Source organism: Bombus terrestris, chromosome 15 (assembly GCF_910591885.1).
Source record: "Bombus terrestris chromosome 15, iyBomTerr1.2, whole genome shotgun sequence".
NCBI classification, from domain to species: Eukaryota; Metazoa; Arthropoda; class Insecta; order Hymenoptera; family Apidae; genus Bombus; species Bombus terrestris.
This window is the reverse complement of record NC_063283.1, coordinates 7,991,871-8,008,528: the sequence shown is the minus strand read 5'-3', so window position 1 is coordinate 8,008,528 and position 16,658 is coordinate 7,991,871. Positions and strand designations below refer to the sequence as shown.

At 40.9% G+C, this 16,658-nt stretch overlaps 1 long non-coding RNA gene across 2 annotated transcripts in view; it reads left to right on the top strand.

Annotated features, from left to right (window-relative positions):
• Positions 1 to 16,658, top strand: part of LOC110119910 — a 45,337-nt gene that overhangs the window by 23,141 nt on the left and 5,538 nt on the right. The gene's annotated exons all lie outside the window — the stretch shown is intronic.

The following is a 16,658-nucleotide window of genomic DNA, read 5'->3' as shown; positions in this document are numbered from 1 at the left end:
AGGAAAGGGGTATGCAATTATATCGTCGTAGATTCTTCGTGATTTCATTAAATCGTGTCTTAATGGTTTCCTGAAAGAGTTTGCCCGTTTCTCAGCACGCTGTAACGATATATATGATTCGAGCGACAATAACTTTTCATCGAGACTTTATCGTGGGACAATTTCTAATGAAAAACAGACGATCGTCTTTCTTTCCTCGAGAATAGTGGAAAACATCCAATGAAATTCTTTTTAGTCCGGTCTAAGACCATGGAAAAAGATATTTATTCGACACGCGTTTTATTCGTCAATTAATGTGAAGAAACTTTATTATTATGTACCCGAATGAATTGCAGAACTTGCTCCTATCTGGACTAACAATAAGTACACCACTTAGTTACGCCAAAGGTATTCAAACTGCGGATATAAAAGCTGATTTGCTTATTTACCCGAGATATCGTTTCTTCTGTTCTTCTTATACTTGTGCTCCCTTGATAATACAGATGTTATCTTTTACTATCAGGGTATTTTCTCTTCCGTAGATATCAGATGCCACGTTACGATCTTTTAACGTTCAAGCTCAATTGTAGCCAATTACGTTATGTTGACTTTAACGAGAAATATCGTTAATCGCGCCTTATGACAGCCCATTCATTGGAACGAAGTTCAGACAAGAGCAGCTTAATCACCAGCAGCTTACCAGAAGGCCTTATCGAAATGTCAAGCTTAATATCTGGAGATTAAACTGAAATTTAAACGCAACATCGGTAAACGTTCAAGGATTGTTAAATTAGATCATTCCATAAGTACAATTTTATTGATTTTCTGATTTTTCATGTTATCTTGTGGTTAAAAGGGTATATTTTAATATCACGTAATTAAAAAGAGGAATATTCGATCGAAAAATATAAGTTTTCCAACGATAAATGACGAATTCATACTACTCTCTCTCTCTCTCTCTCTCTTTTTCATTCAATTTTTCTGGATTGTACAAATTTATCGACCACCCTGTACGAGCCATTATGATCCCTTTAAAGCCATTTACTCTGTGAAAACCATCGTTTGTGGAATTAGGAAAAATTATTTCGATTCCCATAGAAATTCCCGATTCTATCGCGAATGAAAAACAGCCAGGAATCCAATACAGGGGCCGTTGGGTGCACATTCAACTACCACACTGATTTATCTGCAATTGCCAATATCAAATACTACTAAATTATATCCATATCGCTGCATTCGTGCATCCCTCTTGTATTCTCCTTTCGATTATTATGATTAATTTGAAATACAATAAAACGATTCTCTTGTCGATTGTTAATAATTCGGGATACAGTAAAAAACGAAGAATCACGTATTGATCGATATAATAATTGCGCGCAATAATCTTAATGAAGATTAACCATACTTTTATGAAATATCTTCACATAGTGTTGCGTAGAGACTAATCTTCGAATTATTTCTTTACAGTGCTATTGCCTCCCACTTTTACATAGCACGCAGTGAATGAAACGAATTTATTTTCGAAATACGTTGTCCGAACGAACTCGAAAAATTAGTTTCATTTTCGATTATGTCGTATTAAAATTCTCCTGTTTAATCGTGAGATATCATCAAAATCATGAGATCAAGAAAAATGTTGTGCTTGTCACGTTTCTCTCTTCTGATCTTCGCATAGTGTTGTATATCTTGCGTATTTCAGCGAGTAGAAAGAAAAATTTCAGAAGATACATTGACGCGAACTTTTACCTTAGCGTTGATGCAGGAAATTCATAGGGAAAGTTTCGAACAAGGCTCACGGAAGCGTCCTGTATTGGATTATCGATCGACAGGAGCGCAGGTACACGCGATGCTTCCGCGGCGTCATTAGCAGTATCGACGTTGCGAGTCATCTCCGATAATGTACAATGCGGGTGATATTCGCACTGACAACCGGAGCTCAGGATTATCTTCTTGTCATGATTAAACCTGTCTCTCGTTCTGGCCTTATCCTTTGATGATTGGAATAGGCGAGTATGCGAGAACCTGGCCGATAGATCTTGAATTTATTGGCTGCGAACTAATTACTTGTTAATTACAAATTCTAACTGGTGCGAACGAGCCGCTAGCTAGAGACTTCACTGATCTGGCTGCCATTAGCCAAAATATCTTTCCCCACGGAAAAAAAATGTTCGGTTGGATGGCGCAAACCTTTCAAAAAATACTATTAGTCGGTCTGGTTCATTTTTTGACTCGCAGCGATGCCCGATCGTTACGTTAGGACCGATACGACTGTTTGTGACAAGTTAGTTTCCACCGGTGCTAGACATGAAAATGTTTTATGCTTGTAAACGCAATGCAACCGCGTCAAAGTGCGTTTGTATGTTCCACGGTATAAAACTTTCGTGCGAATAGTTTGAAATTGATTTTACTCGTAAATGAAACGACGTGGCTTATGGAATAGTATATATACACGAAGAAAAAGGCGAATGAGCTTATTATATTTAACTCGATACAAAATAATGGTTTCTATTGGCTAATTGGTTATGATGACAGCAGATGGGAATTATATGACTCGCTTAAGAGTTCTTTCTTTATTTAGGATTGTACACCTGATTAATAAATCCTTTTACGCAATTGTCTCATCAACCATCAGTCTGGTAAAACTCTCCTCTTGACAACGGTGTTTTAACTACCACGATAGTTTAAATTTCCCCTAAATGAACTTTCATGTGCGTACACGCTGTTAAGGGACGAGTGAGCACGTAAATTCGGCGAAAAGGTCACTTGAGATCGACTCGCGTAGCGGAAGACTGGAACCACTTGACCTGTAAGATGCACTCGCGTGTACCACAAAAGATTATAAAAGACCAAGGTCCGAGTTACCGATATATTTAAGTATATCGGCCAATGTTTGCAACTACGCTACAGATCGCTGGTGCATCAGGAAAGTCCGAAATCGAATTTTCGAAAATGTTTCGTCGTTGGTCGCAGCTCATGAATCCCGATGCTGTGGCTGCATGAATGCCACTCGCGTTCGACGTTCGACGCTGTTAGAAACCACGAAGGAGAATATGGCCATTCGATGCACTCTCGTGGTTCGAGTAGCGGAAGTTGGCCCGAAAACCGGGACAAGCAAAAGGAACAGCATGCCAGAGCTTTCGATTCCCTAAATCTTCTTAAGTTGTAGATAAGCGTCGCAGCGCATCTGCACGATGCTAAACTTTCTTAAGCTTCGGATGCTTACATGGGAAAGTTTTTCCATAAAGCCGACCGCTCGTCGTTTCGTCAGTTGGTGAATGCTGGTAAAAGAAAACAGAGCGTGACCAATGGAGAAACGACGAACCGCTCTTTACCGGGCCATTTTATCCGTTTATTCCGTCCCGACGTCCAACGTACGATAATCTGACTGGAAAATAACCCGATCGTTTGATTTCTTTTTTTCATATTTTTTTTCTTCCATCTATCTATGATTATACGTGTATATACGTACGTCTGTACACGTATTTCTTCATTTTCTCTTTTTACGATTTCTATCCCCCTCGTAGCGACTAGCGTCGTGTCCACCGATTGTAAATTATTGCCGAATCGTCGCGTCGCATCGACGAATTCGCCTCGGCGGAAAACGAAATTGTTATCTCCATTAAATGCACATCGACGCGCTGTGCTAATCGAGTCGCGCGCTGTTTACACAACGGCCCGATATTCGCTTTTAATTATTATTTACCGTACGAGACGATGCTGACGCGATCTTTTTCATTAGCCGCTCTTTTGTATGTATAACGAGCAATGAATTTGCCGATTACCTACATCCGTCCCCTACCCACCTTACCACGTAAAAACACGGCCCGTATATTCACAACAGTTGACGCCACGTCGTAAAAAATACCCTGACCTGCGTACTGTGTCCGTTAACCTCTGCTCGATAATTTATTAGAAAAAACACGAAGCGACAGGTTTAACGATGATCGAGATACAAGGATTACGAGGCGTAATCCCACGAAGGAGATAAACGCTGCCCATTATTTATAACGCCAGTTGCGCTGCCGACTGAATAATCGATTTTACATAATAATAAAGCGCCGTGGACGCACCTATATATCATAGAAGTTGTCAACCGGCGAGACTAGGATAACCCATAGATCACACACTCATCCGTGAACATAAATTACACGCAGAAACGACGGCGTCGGTCACCAACGTCTTCGATTCCGAGTTTCTCGATAGCATGCGATAGTCATGTAGAAGTTTTCTTTCATCTCTGTGAACTATATCCGTCGTAATATTACGTGAAATCGATTTTTTAGGCTTACTTCAACTTTATATGCTACATTCGGACCGTTTAAATATCAATCGACAATTAATTTTGGAATATTCGATACTTTAGACATCTCTTGGATCTCGGACACGTTGCTCCGTGTAACAAATCGTGAATTTCGTCTACGTTTGCTCGGTACTTTCGTGAGTTACTGTGAACGAATTGTGCCACCAGCTTATTGCACGATGTAATGCTATGAAAAAATAATATTGTAGTGTCGTGAGGAAAAAACCCGGTTAGAAACAAACCAAAACAATGTCGCGAGAGCCGCGGCATCGTCGGGTACATCAATGTGTCGTCAGTCCTTTCAAGTGGATAGTTTCGTGGAAAGGGCCTGCGTGACCCTGGACACGGGCGTTTCGGGAAACGTGTCCGATAGGACGGAAAAAGACAAAGAGATGCTAAAGGCAGTGTTAGTTGAGAAGCCGGAGAGAACGAATGCAAAAGGCGTACAGTGTGAGTTGAGAAGCGAGAGCGAGCGAGCGCAGAAGCCGAAGAGTAGAGTTGTAGAGAGATTGAGTTGTTAGAGTTATAGAGTTGCGAGAGTGATTTGAGTAGAATAAGATTTTTGCGTTTAGTTCAAGTTGAACATTTATCGCTCTCTGTCCAATTAATCTCTGTTATTTTTATTTATCTTAAATAAACAGTATTAGGAGAATTTTACAAATCTAAATTATCCTAATCCTATCCTTTTCTGATACTACAATATTTCATCCGATAAACGAAACACCTTACGCATTACGAATCTATATTTCGAATTCAGCACGAGATGCGTGTGTTTTTTTGATAATAACACTAATGAGCTTCCGATGATGATGAAAAATTACCGCGACATCAAACAAATAACCACAGGCAGTTGTATACTAAACTCTGCGCAAATTACGAAACCGCAGACGTGACCGCCGCTCGTATGTTTACGCATAATTGTCCAGAATTTAATTAGTATTTCCGTGGAGGAGTATTCGAGGTTTCGCGCGACCATAACGGTCACACGAAATGCGTTAATACATCGCGTGCTCCGCGGCATCCAAAACTTCCGTGGCTGAATTTCGGAGGACTGAGTTTGAAGATCGGAACCATCGAAATCTGATTAACAGCTAGGTCACGGGAAGAAAGAAGGATCCGAGGCTGTGCAGGCGGCGAACAAAACACATTTAAGTTCGGTTCAGAAGTTTGGTTCGATGGGCACGCGATATCGCCAGCCGATTCTAGAAACGAACATCGGATGTAATTGTATCTTCTGTAACGTTGTTTTTCGCTTGCTTTGCTTCGTGTACTGAATTTTACTTTTTTCCTCTTCCTCTCTCCCTCCCTCTCTCTCTCTTTCTCTTGTTTAAATTGCCACAGAAAACACCTTGGATAAAGTGTTACGGCAAAACAAAGCGGAGCGAAAATATGTCCTGCGGCTGAATAAAATGAAAATACGCCAGGGTTCCATGAAAACTGCGATGTTATTGTATTATTCTTTCATAACTCTCTACAGTGGTCGGACCACAAGGAATGCAATAACCGAACGAAGTTCGATAAGAAGCATGCTCGAACATTTTCTTCTCTGCTCGGCGTACTACGTTTGCAAGGCTTCGTTTCCCGTATATCGGATTAATATTTCTACTTTCTCCTCCTTCCACTTTTTCCTCTTCTTTCACTTCCAATCTTTTCCTTCTGTTGGTTTTTAATATTAGTTAACTTGGAATGAAACGAAATTACGTGAAATTTTAATTGTTCGTTTCATACTGCCTGTCGTTTTTAAGCAATTAATCCTGGTAGATTAATTCGACTCTGGAAACTGCTATTCAAATTTTGTCGTTATACGTTTAATGATCTTTGCATTTTAATATTCCCTCTATGCTGCCCGAAACTGATGACTTTTAATATAAAAAAAAGTTTAATATACAATTACTTAAAACCCGTATTTCCCGACGCTGTAACGTAACGGGCGATCATTATTCAGCGATGTCTGACCAGGCGCCGACCCATTCTACTTCCACTAGCTCGTCTCTTCGCTGCGACGCGCAACTTAAAAACTTTTCCCACCTGAGCTCATCGATCAGTTATTTCCAACTATTCGTTTCGTTCACACTTCCAGGCGATTAAACACCTTAAAGGGCAACGATTCATCTCGCCGCTGCTGCAGCTAATGTACGTGACGTCATTGGAGTCGGAGTCGAGCATCGATAAGCGACGAGTATATTACACGTCAAAATTTCAACGTTTGTAATCAACGTTTATTTTTGCCAGCTGGATGAAAATGTTTAATATCATGATACGGTCAAGCTGACCGCTTAATTAACCTTTCTTTGGTGCGCGGCTATTAAAAGTCCGACACGTCTCGCGGTAATTGAAATCTCGCGAGCGAATTTCGACGCCGACCAGGTCTGTCTCGCTCGTGGCAATGTTCGGCTGCAGCGAATTCGAAAATTTCATCCGGCCTCGTTCGTTATACGTTGCTGCCGACGAGAGAGGGTCACAGTCACTTGTTATATTAATGGGGGAAACGTTTAATTGCGTGATATGTTTTGCGGCGACCGCTTAATTAACCTTTCGTCCCATGAACCTCGAAACGCGCCCGTAAATTCTCTCTGATTTTCCTAGCCCGAATTTAGCTTCCAGTTTACCGTGTCTAGTCACGCCCGATCTCATCGTTCTTTCTCCTTTCTCTTCTCTTTCTATCTTTTTTCGAACATTTTCACCGAGGCAACAATGAAAATCGTTCGACGAGGTATCGCGAAATTATCCGACAAGAAACCGTCCATCGGGGTCAATTAATTTTAATGAACGCCGCAGTGCAGCTCGTTATACGGGACCCAGAGCATGTTTTATCGGGCAAATGAACCGTCATCCGGCTACAAAGCTATCCGATTCGCGACACCACGTTGTTATTACTTTTAAGATTCGTTTTCGTTCGATCTTTCGAATCTTCGACCAATGGTCCGACGCTCATCACTGTTCCGATTACTTTTGAGTAGTTACAAGAAGCGCGAGTGCTCTCCAGATATCGAGTAGTTGCAACATTCGCGAAACTTTTATTCGTGCCAACATAGTCGTTCGATAGGTCTACGTTCTCGCTCTCGGATAGGATTCGGAAAATGTAGATCATTCTAGAATTGTACCCTTTTGTTGGAACGCATGGAACGATAATAAAGTGAGAAGTAACGAAGGAAGCTTCGTAAGAATGCCGCTACTCGACTCTCTAAACGTTTTCACGAATAAAAACTGTCCACGAGGATGAGACACGAACGACAAACTTGGATAAGAATCAACAAAGTCTAAGGGTTCGTTGCCTCAACGTGTAAATCCAACATTGGTGACATTAACTTACAGGAATCTAGAGGCGCCAGTGCTCCGCTCGTACGTTGAAACAGTGTCGCGCGTGTAGTTATCGATTGCAGGTGCTCGTTTTCTTCGCGTCTTTATCCACGTCCTTCCTATTGGTATTCCTCTGACGTTTTGCTGAGACTGTTTACGACGAGATGCTCGAAGCCTCGAAAGAAGTTATACGAATGGGTGATGTAAAAAATTTGCCCCAAAGTTGCACGTATAGTTGTTTTTTTTCAGAAATAATGGCGCACGAGAGCGAGGAACACGTACCGCGGCGTATACCTGATCTGTGAGATTGCTTTCTTACTTGTTTCTTGCTTCTCAAAGTAATCTTAGGGCCGCGTGCCATCCTCTCGAGAGCTCGACCACGTGCAAACGGACTCGCGCTGGGAAATCTACTCCGAGTAAATTTTTCCACCAATTAAATTCCCACGACAGGTTCAAGCTGCCCCGGATAATTAAGAGAAACGTTTTGAAATATGGTCGCAACAAATTAGCAACGGTATCGTAGTCGAACGTATGAATAACGACAGTAATTATGATAGCGCGTAATTTAGCATCGTAATATCTTTTGCAATGTTTCCCGAGCCGACTCCGTGGCAATACGTGAAACAAATTGCTTCGTGTCGATTAACATCGTTCGATAATTTATTCACCGTTGACGGTGCCCGTTTTCAAAACGTGTAAATTGCTACGTGTACAGTAGGTGAGCTGTTGTCGAGAAAACTTTCGCGAAAATTCGTTCGTTAAGGAGGGAAAACAGGGGTGGATTTCGCGGGAAATCCCCAAGTCCCGGGATCGTTAAGTCCCATGTGTTGATTATTTATCACGACTTTCGCGTGTAATTTACGAAATAACCAAGTAAATCTGAAATAACGCTTTTAGGTAAATAGCGCGGCGCAGTTCGAAGCACCTGTGTCGGTGCACTTGGGCCCAGCGTTAAAGTCGTTTGTCTTTCGACCGGTAGAATTTTGCTAGAGAACGAGAAACCGATTTCTGCGCGACTGTCTGATCTATCAGGAGATAAAGAACAAATGATTTTCGCCGTACGATATCGATCTACCCTTTCTGGTCTCTGGTTATAAAATAAATTTGATATATCGTCCTCAAGAAGTTAGCTCTGGCAGTGTTCTAGACTTTAAACTTTGTGTTAATTGAACGTAAACTTAGATCGAAGTGGAGTTTTGGTTTCGGTTATATCTACCGCAACATACTAGACGTCTCTATGGGGTCTTCCCTTGCTGTTTTATAGACGCATCTTGCATGCACGTCATTATCGTAATATACAAGGTGGTATTAAACCAGCATAGCGAGAGAATTTGTTTTTACGCAAGCAAAAGCAGAGGCTGGAAATTACGTTATAACCGTTAATACGGAAGAGGTAAAAGGGAAAATTAATTCGATGACGTTTCTAATTAACGCAGGCATAACATTCAACATTTGAGTGTTCTCGATTTGCTTGCGAACGTATACCATTATAACTCGGTAGCCGGGACCTCTCCATTTTCCATAACACGATCCATGTTTTCAAACTAACAATGTCCCTTCTTCGCTTTATCAACTTTATCGCAACATTGTTTCAAAATATCTGATCCTCGGATGATCGCGTGACGATCTTGTCTACAAAGATAACATTACATCGTCACGTTTATGTTACAATGTTCACAGTCTCTCGAGTATTTCAAGTTTTTACAACAATATTGCGAAACATATCTTGATCCTTTCGAGAGCATAAATATTTCTCGATACGGTAACAAGTTTTTTAATACGCGTGTGTAGCAAAGAAAAAATCATAGGAGTGATTTAAAAAAAACGAAATTTATTTTTTCTATCGCGAAATCTGTTGCTAGAACATTATGCAAGGATATTTATATTAATAAATATAAATAAAGTGAAGAAAATATAAATATAAATAAAAGTATTAACTATTATCTTGTAAAACTTCGCTAAAGACGGTCCAGGTACGCAATCCAACGTTGCACAGATTTTGCGACGATATCTCGAAATCTTCGATATAACGTAATACGACTCTAACTCTTCGAACGTCGATTTAAACTATCAAAAATCATTCTAAAGTTCGCGTAAGACGATCCAGAAGCCATCGCGTTCTATCGCATCTTCTTACGTAATGTATCGTGAACGTCGAAAGCTACCGACTGTTGAGTCATTCCTTGCTACGAGGCTTCCATCTCCGTGTTGGAGTGTCGAAAATTGAACAATCTCCTATGCGCCGTTCACGTCGACCGCACTGTTTCACGCGCATACATTACGTGCACACTCTCCGCTGCACATCAGAGGTGCGATGCCGTTCTAGCTGTTCAGAGCGAGAGTTGCGAGCGTGTATCAGGGCTGAGAATCTGCCTCTTCCCTCCAAAGAGGCTTTTAGCGCTTTGCACCGCACCGCGCGTACACAAGCGCCTGTATACGCGCAACCCGAACTTCTCTGCGGCCAGCGTGTTGCTCGCTCGACTACCTGCTACTTGTAATCAATGTAATTCACAGGATTACACAGCCGGATGTAGGTCGTGCTACCATCGTCGCCGGTTACTTGCCGTTATCGTTATCCCGACGACTTTTCTCACCGATACCAGACGGCTGTTGTTTACGTCGTTACGAAAGCGTTAAGACCGATTATAAGTAAGCTAGAGAGTTCCAGACACTTACAATTGTCATTGATTACGCTGTTATTAGCAAATACGACTATCTGCATGATACGTACTACCTGCAATTACAATAAAAAAGGGGAATTTACTATATTTTTATTAACAGATGCAATTACATTACGAAAGCATTCCAACACTTGTTGATACCTTTCATAAACGTATTCTGTTATACGAAACATTTTGAAATTTCTTTAGCACTCTTGTGAGGCTCTATACGTGTATACACATTCTCAGATTTGTTTCAAATTTTACCAGTATTAAAATAAAATTATAGAAATTACAGGATATTTATTGCAAACATACACTTCACAAAATTCTTCAGGCATGGATACATATTAAAAGAAGAAAAAGCTTGTTTTTCCCTTTGGACTTGAACGACCGTGTTTAATGTTCAACATTAATATAATGCCAGATACGACGATTTGTCATCGATGGTAGGAAAACAAGAAAGCAAAATGAAAATATATCGGGGCCGCCTCTTTCAATGAATTGGCCATCTTCCGTGCGACTACGCTTTAAGGAGCGCGCAAACATCATTTATTCGTTTAATTTCGCGCTACGATAAGGTAGCTGGATTTAATGTCAAGGAACAAAGTGGCAATTAGGTGATAATGCATTCACGGCTTCGGTGAATTCTCGTTCAATAAGCCTCTTTAGACTTTCGCGTACTTTCTATTGTGCCAGTCACGTATTCAGCGCACGTATACAGATACGTGTATAAATTAACGACCAAATGCCATATAATCTTTTCGCGGAAACAAACATTTAAATGGTTTGTTAAAAATCTTATCAATGATATATTAAAATCAAAGGGACGATTTATCAAAGTATTAATTATGCTTCTCTTCTTGGCTCTACGTATATTACCTACACTGAGAATTATATTTTAATTTTTCAAAGCAAGTTCTCATTTTCGAACAAAGAGTAACCTCATTTTTTCTTTTATTCTACCTTAACATGAAATTAGATTTAGTCAAAAATAAGCAAGTGTTCAGGAACTTTCGAGTAACACCGTATATCACGTTACTTCTAGTAGACGAAGTTGCGAACGATACTCTTTCAGGTTTTTCTTCGACGTGAACTTCAACTGCATGGAAATGGGCTTGAATTTTGATTTATCAAGCCCGGTTAGTCGATGGAAAGGGTAGAAAATGTCGGACACGATAGAAGGCATGGGGTGTTTTCGATTGGCAACAAACGGAACCGCCCTAATAGCACGGTACCCGTTCGTGTCAGTCCAATAATGCGAGATAGACGTACTGGGAAAGCTTTCGACAGCTTTCAACTCCGCCGAGTTTATATAAATAACTGCGGCCTCTACAACACCCTCTACCATCACAAGAACGTGTAGCTTTCGACCAACGAATTTCCAGGGCGAATATGCCGGGCACACGTACCGCGAGTGTACGTTACTGCCACATATTTGTCAATGATATCGAGTTTTGCTCGAATGATACAACAATGATACGAACTAGCTGCAACAGTTTCAGAGCAACGTGGTATAAAGTTGAATGGCGTTTCGTACCCTACGCCACAGCACGAATTGAAAACTTACACGACCGGATCCCAATTTCGACGGGCCGAGCTATAAACGTTTGTTATTGTTTTACAACGCGCTATTCGCACCTGTCGATGCGCCGATGCTGCTGTGGAAATAATAAAATAATCGGTTTCTGTTCCCATTTCATCGTGTATCCATGTTTCTCTCTTTTGTCTCTCTTTTATTAGCCGAATAAAGAAACATAATATCTCGCACAACGAGAAACACGATTGTTTCGTTTAAAATACGAACAATTTGTGGACTATACATAATCAACTTCCACGACGAGAAACAATCTATATTTCGTTCGAATCGACATACCAATTACGAACAATTTGCTGCTTTGGGTCTTTTAGCCCCTGTTCGTCGACAAAATCATTACCGGTTAGAGACGAGACAAATTAACAAGGAAGAACCTGGCTCGGTTTACTGCCATGGCGGAATAATCAAGCTTACGACATTAAACTGTTTAACGACGTTCGCGCTCCTTTGCACGACCCCTTTCGTGCAGCAGGTTGCAGCAAACAATTTGCGCCTGTTTTCTACCTGGCGTTTTCAAACGGAACGTTTTTTCCGCATAACTCTCATCACTTCCCGGAAATATATCGCGTGCATTGGCGACGATGTATTTTAAAAATCAATGCGGTCAGTTAGCTGAGCTGTTCAATTTTGTGTCTTCGGTTAAGTTACTTAGCAACGTTTTATTTATACGATACTGCGGTCGCTAATCGAAATTTTTAACACGTAATTTCAAGAGTGTCAGAATTTCAGCTGTTCCAGATGTTTCTTGCAAAAAAAAAAAGATATTCAGAATTCATTAAGTCGCGGAAGGAAATCGGTCTAAAAATTTTGGCCAGTTTGACGCTTCCTAGCGTTGCTAAATACAAAAACGCTTTTCACTTTCATATCCGTACTTTTGGGCGTACGCCAAGCAACGCGAGCGGTTACGCGGAGAGACACGGCCACTGCCAACGCAAGGCCAAATTAACCAACCGGTAGACCAACGAAATTGACCTCACGTGCTTGAATCCGCCTCGCCAGGATAATCTGGATTCTCTCGTCGAGGCAAATTAAGCGCTGCTTTCGAAATAACTGCTCGTGTTTGCTTGTTTCTCGACAACATACGAAATTAGTAAACAGGTTGATCGACCAAAAATCATGTTGCCTGCTTGTCCAGCCAGTCGTTAAGATATATATTCGTGTTTCCGCATTTTCCAAATGTTAATGAATAAAAGATAATGCATATTTTACCACGAGAATAGTATGATACGTCTAAGTGAATTCTAACTCAAACTTCCAACATGGTTTATTCAATGTACCATTTTGATTTATTCGTCTTTCTCCCATAGATCTTCGATTCTAGTAATTCAAAAGGGAATTATCGCGTTAATTTAGACATCAGTTATATACGATAGAATACTGGACTGATTTAGTAGCGATGGGATTTCACACGTGGCCGAACAAGACTGCTGTAAACGTAACTTAATCGCATGGAAGTTTAATAAACATACCTAATTCCCCATCAACGCCGGATATTCTTTATTCATGCCAGTAGGAAAATCGTTCATCCGCTACTGGTTTATGTTATCGCTGTGCGTTAATCCTCGATCTGTAATAGAGTTAAACAATGCGGGTTGCGACATTTGAACCGGAATACACTACGTGTAAGGGAACGTGAAAATCCAGGTGATATCCATTGAAACTAAACGGTGCGTATGACGATTCGAAGATAAACACGTTACGCGAAAACGATGGAAAATAAGAATTCCGATAGTTGATCTATTTTAAACGAAAGAGAAAAATGAAAGAAGACCGGATACAGAAAGTAAACGATAAAAATTGTGGACGAAAACACTCAAAAAAAATTATATAGACGCTCTGTTACCGCGACTATTTTCAGAGTTTTACAAGCTTTCATCGTAGAGTAAAGAAAGCGCAATGGTACAAAAAAGAGGAGAAATCTAATGGCTGGAAGATCGAGGGTAATTATGCGTTTTCACCGTCTAACGTCGCTCTTCTACTCGCGTAATACCATCCTTTGTTATTCTTTTTTCTAGCCTTTGGTAAGGCCAGCTCGTCGTCAACGTACCAAAACTTTGTTTCAACTACCTCTTAGCTCGAGTACCGGGTCTAAAGTGGGTCGACTAATTAGTTGGATACTTGAGCCATTCGCGTGTTACATTTTGCACCAAAAGGAGTGCTGCTTTTCTTCGAGGAATTGATGGTAACGATTATTTTTGACGTTGCAACAGGAATGCGGACGCGACGTTGTTAAAATTTGGTGAAATACGTCAACGTACGTATATCGTGGAAGTTGAAGTGTGGCCCATTATGAAAAGAAACAATTTTTCTCACCAAATTGTCTCTCTAATGTATTCGAGCATACAGTATACGTAGGTGTGTACGTATGTACATGTAATAGAGGTTGGTAATTCCAATGTTCAAATTCTTTCGTTGATTGTATCTTTGGATCTACTTCAAGAATCTAGCTCTTTCGCTAGAATAGGTTTCGCATGCACGGTCACGCCTGTGCATACCAAAGACAATAGAAACAAACATACGTGCTCATCCATTTTGTGTTTGTTTAAAGTAATTTGCTCTGACTTATTATGATCTTAAATAGTTCTAAATCTTAATATATGTAATCCACTGCAATAAGTAGTCGTATGTGTCGCGATGCTTTCACGAAACACTGTACGTTTCACTTCACTGAAACTGGAAATCATTGGAGTCCTTCGTTTGGAGAAACACTTTATTCCCTATAACCGTTGCCTTAGCAATTTACATTCGCCGCGTACTGTCGTCATGTTTGCTCAAACAGTTTGCAAGACAAACGATGCTTCCGGCAGACGAAGTCGCAGACAAACGTTTAACAGAATCCACTCGACGTTCTTGAAGGAATGACGTTGTTGTTCGATCCTGGCTTCGTCTTGTTGCGCCGATAGATCAGAATCGAGCGCGAAGCGTTACGTACCTGTTATGGAGATGGATGCAGTCAGTCACCTACAATTTCGATGCCGAGCACTCCGCCTTCTTCGAGTTCGTGCTGCTAAAAGCACGAAAACTGAAGTACGTGCCATTGTTTTCCGTATCTGTCAATGCTAACAACCGACGCGTCGCGACGACGTTTTGTCGCGTCTGAGAGTTGTATTACAGCAGGCGTCCTGACGCCGTAAAAGACGCAGTCGAGAGCCAAAACGACGATTGTTTTTGCCTGTAAACTACGAGCGAAAATGATAAGCTGTGAGTAATCGAGCTTCCATCGATATTAAGCATTTCGTGTACTACTTCGGCGACGAAATTAAAAAATCTAAATTAATCCCGTTGACAGTCCTGACAGTTATATCGACAATTCAGTAATTGATCTATTCAATTTATAACAGATAGCATAAAGCCAATGTATTTATAGATAATTATCACGTCATTCGATCGACCATATCATTTGGTATAAAATGATCAAAAGCAGCACGGCGTTTAATCTATTGATTTAACACATTCGTAACTGATAATTTTACTACAGTCTTATAATACAAAACCGCACGATTTTGTAATTTAGATCAACAATAACTTTACATTCAATTATCAGATGTTCTGCAACTTTGAGATAAATACAAGAGATTCTCGTTTCATTAGAGTCTGAATAACCGTATACTTTAATCACGCGAAGACCTAGAAATATTGGCAGTGATTTTTAATGCGACTTCGTTTCCATTGTCTTTTTCTTCAGTAATATCGTTCCAACATGGTTCCATAGTAAATCTCCGTTGGAGAGCATTAAGCGTCACCTCAATATCATCACGGCAAACAGATTTCAATAAGACGGGCTTAAATTTCCTCTGGAAGGTTTTTGTAAACCTTTAAAGCGGTCTGCCAACGGGTCAACCATCAATTTCTACCCTTCCACCACATATGACGTATCGTCTTGAAAAAAAAGTGTTCGTCTCTCGTTCAAGAGCGTTCGAGCTGCCAGGAAGTAGAGTCGAGGGTAGAGTATGCGACATCTATGCCACTCAGCCCGAACAGAGCCACGTCCGGTCAATAATTGGTATATACTACTAGCTGGGAAACTTACCTCGACAAGAGGGACTCGAGTGTCGCAACAAACAAGCAGCTCTTTATTTCGTAGCAACGGACGTTCAAGCCCTCTTCAACCGGAACCTCTGTTTCGATAAAACATTCAATAGAATATTTTCTTCCAACCCTCGGCACAGCCCTTCAGCCTTTTCTTGACGAGAAAAAAAGAACTATTTTACATTCGCTCACAGCAAATCTAGATTTGTTCGATTCCTTCGGCTTGGAAAATTTTTCATGAATATTGGTTAAGCATGCAGAGCAGCTTCGTTTAAAAATCGTCTCTCCGAGGCGAGTTATTAAAAAGGGCTGGTTTACGAGATTCCGCGAGCGTCTCGGCGTCCACGGAAACGCGTCCATCCGGCCTGCTTTTGTACGTGTGTGTGTGTGTATGTGTATGTGTATGTGTATATGTGTGCCATTAAATTCATAAGGTTTAATTAAAAACTCGTTTCTGCTCGGCGCGCAGGTAACGCGGCATTCCTGCGTGGTCCAATTCCGTTGCTGGAAAAAATGCGTCTAAAAGGAGTTGGTGGGGTAGGAAGGGTGAAAAAGGTGGACAGGAAAAGGCAGAGGAATTACTTAGAACGTGTTCGGGAACCGCGCCAAATTTTTAATCCGTTGTTCGAGAGGCATCGGAGCCACGTGTCGCGTATTTCACCGAGCCCCGCCAAAAAATTGCATCTTCCGTCGGTCGGCATTCCGATTATTGATTTATCGAACTACCAACGCCGCACGTCGTTATTGCATTAACGATAATACGCGTTCGATCTCGTGCGTGACTATTACACGG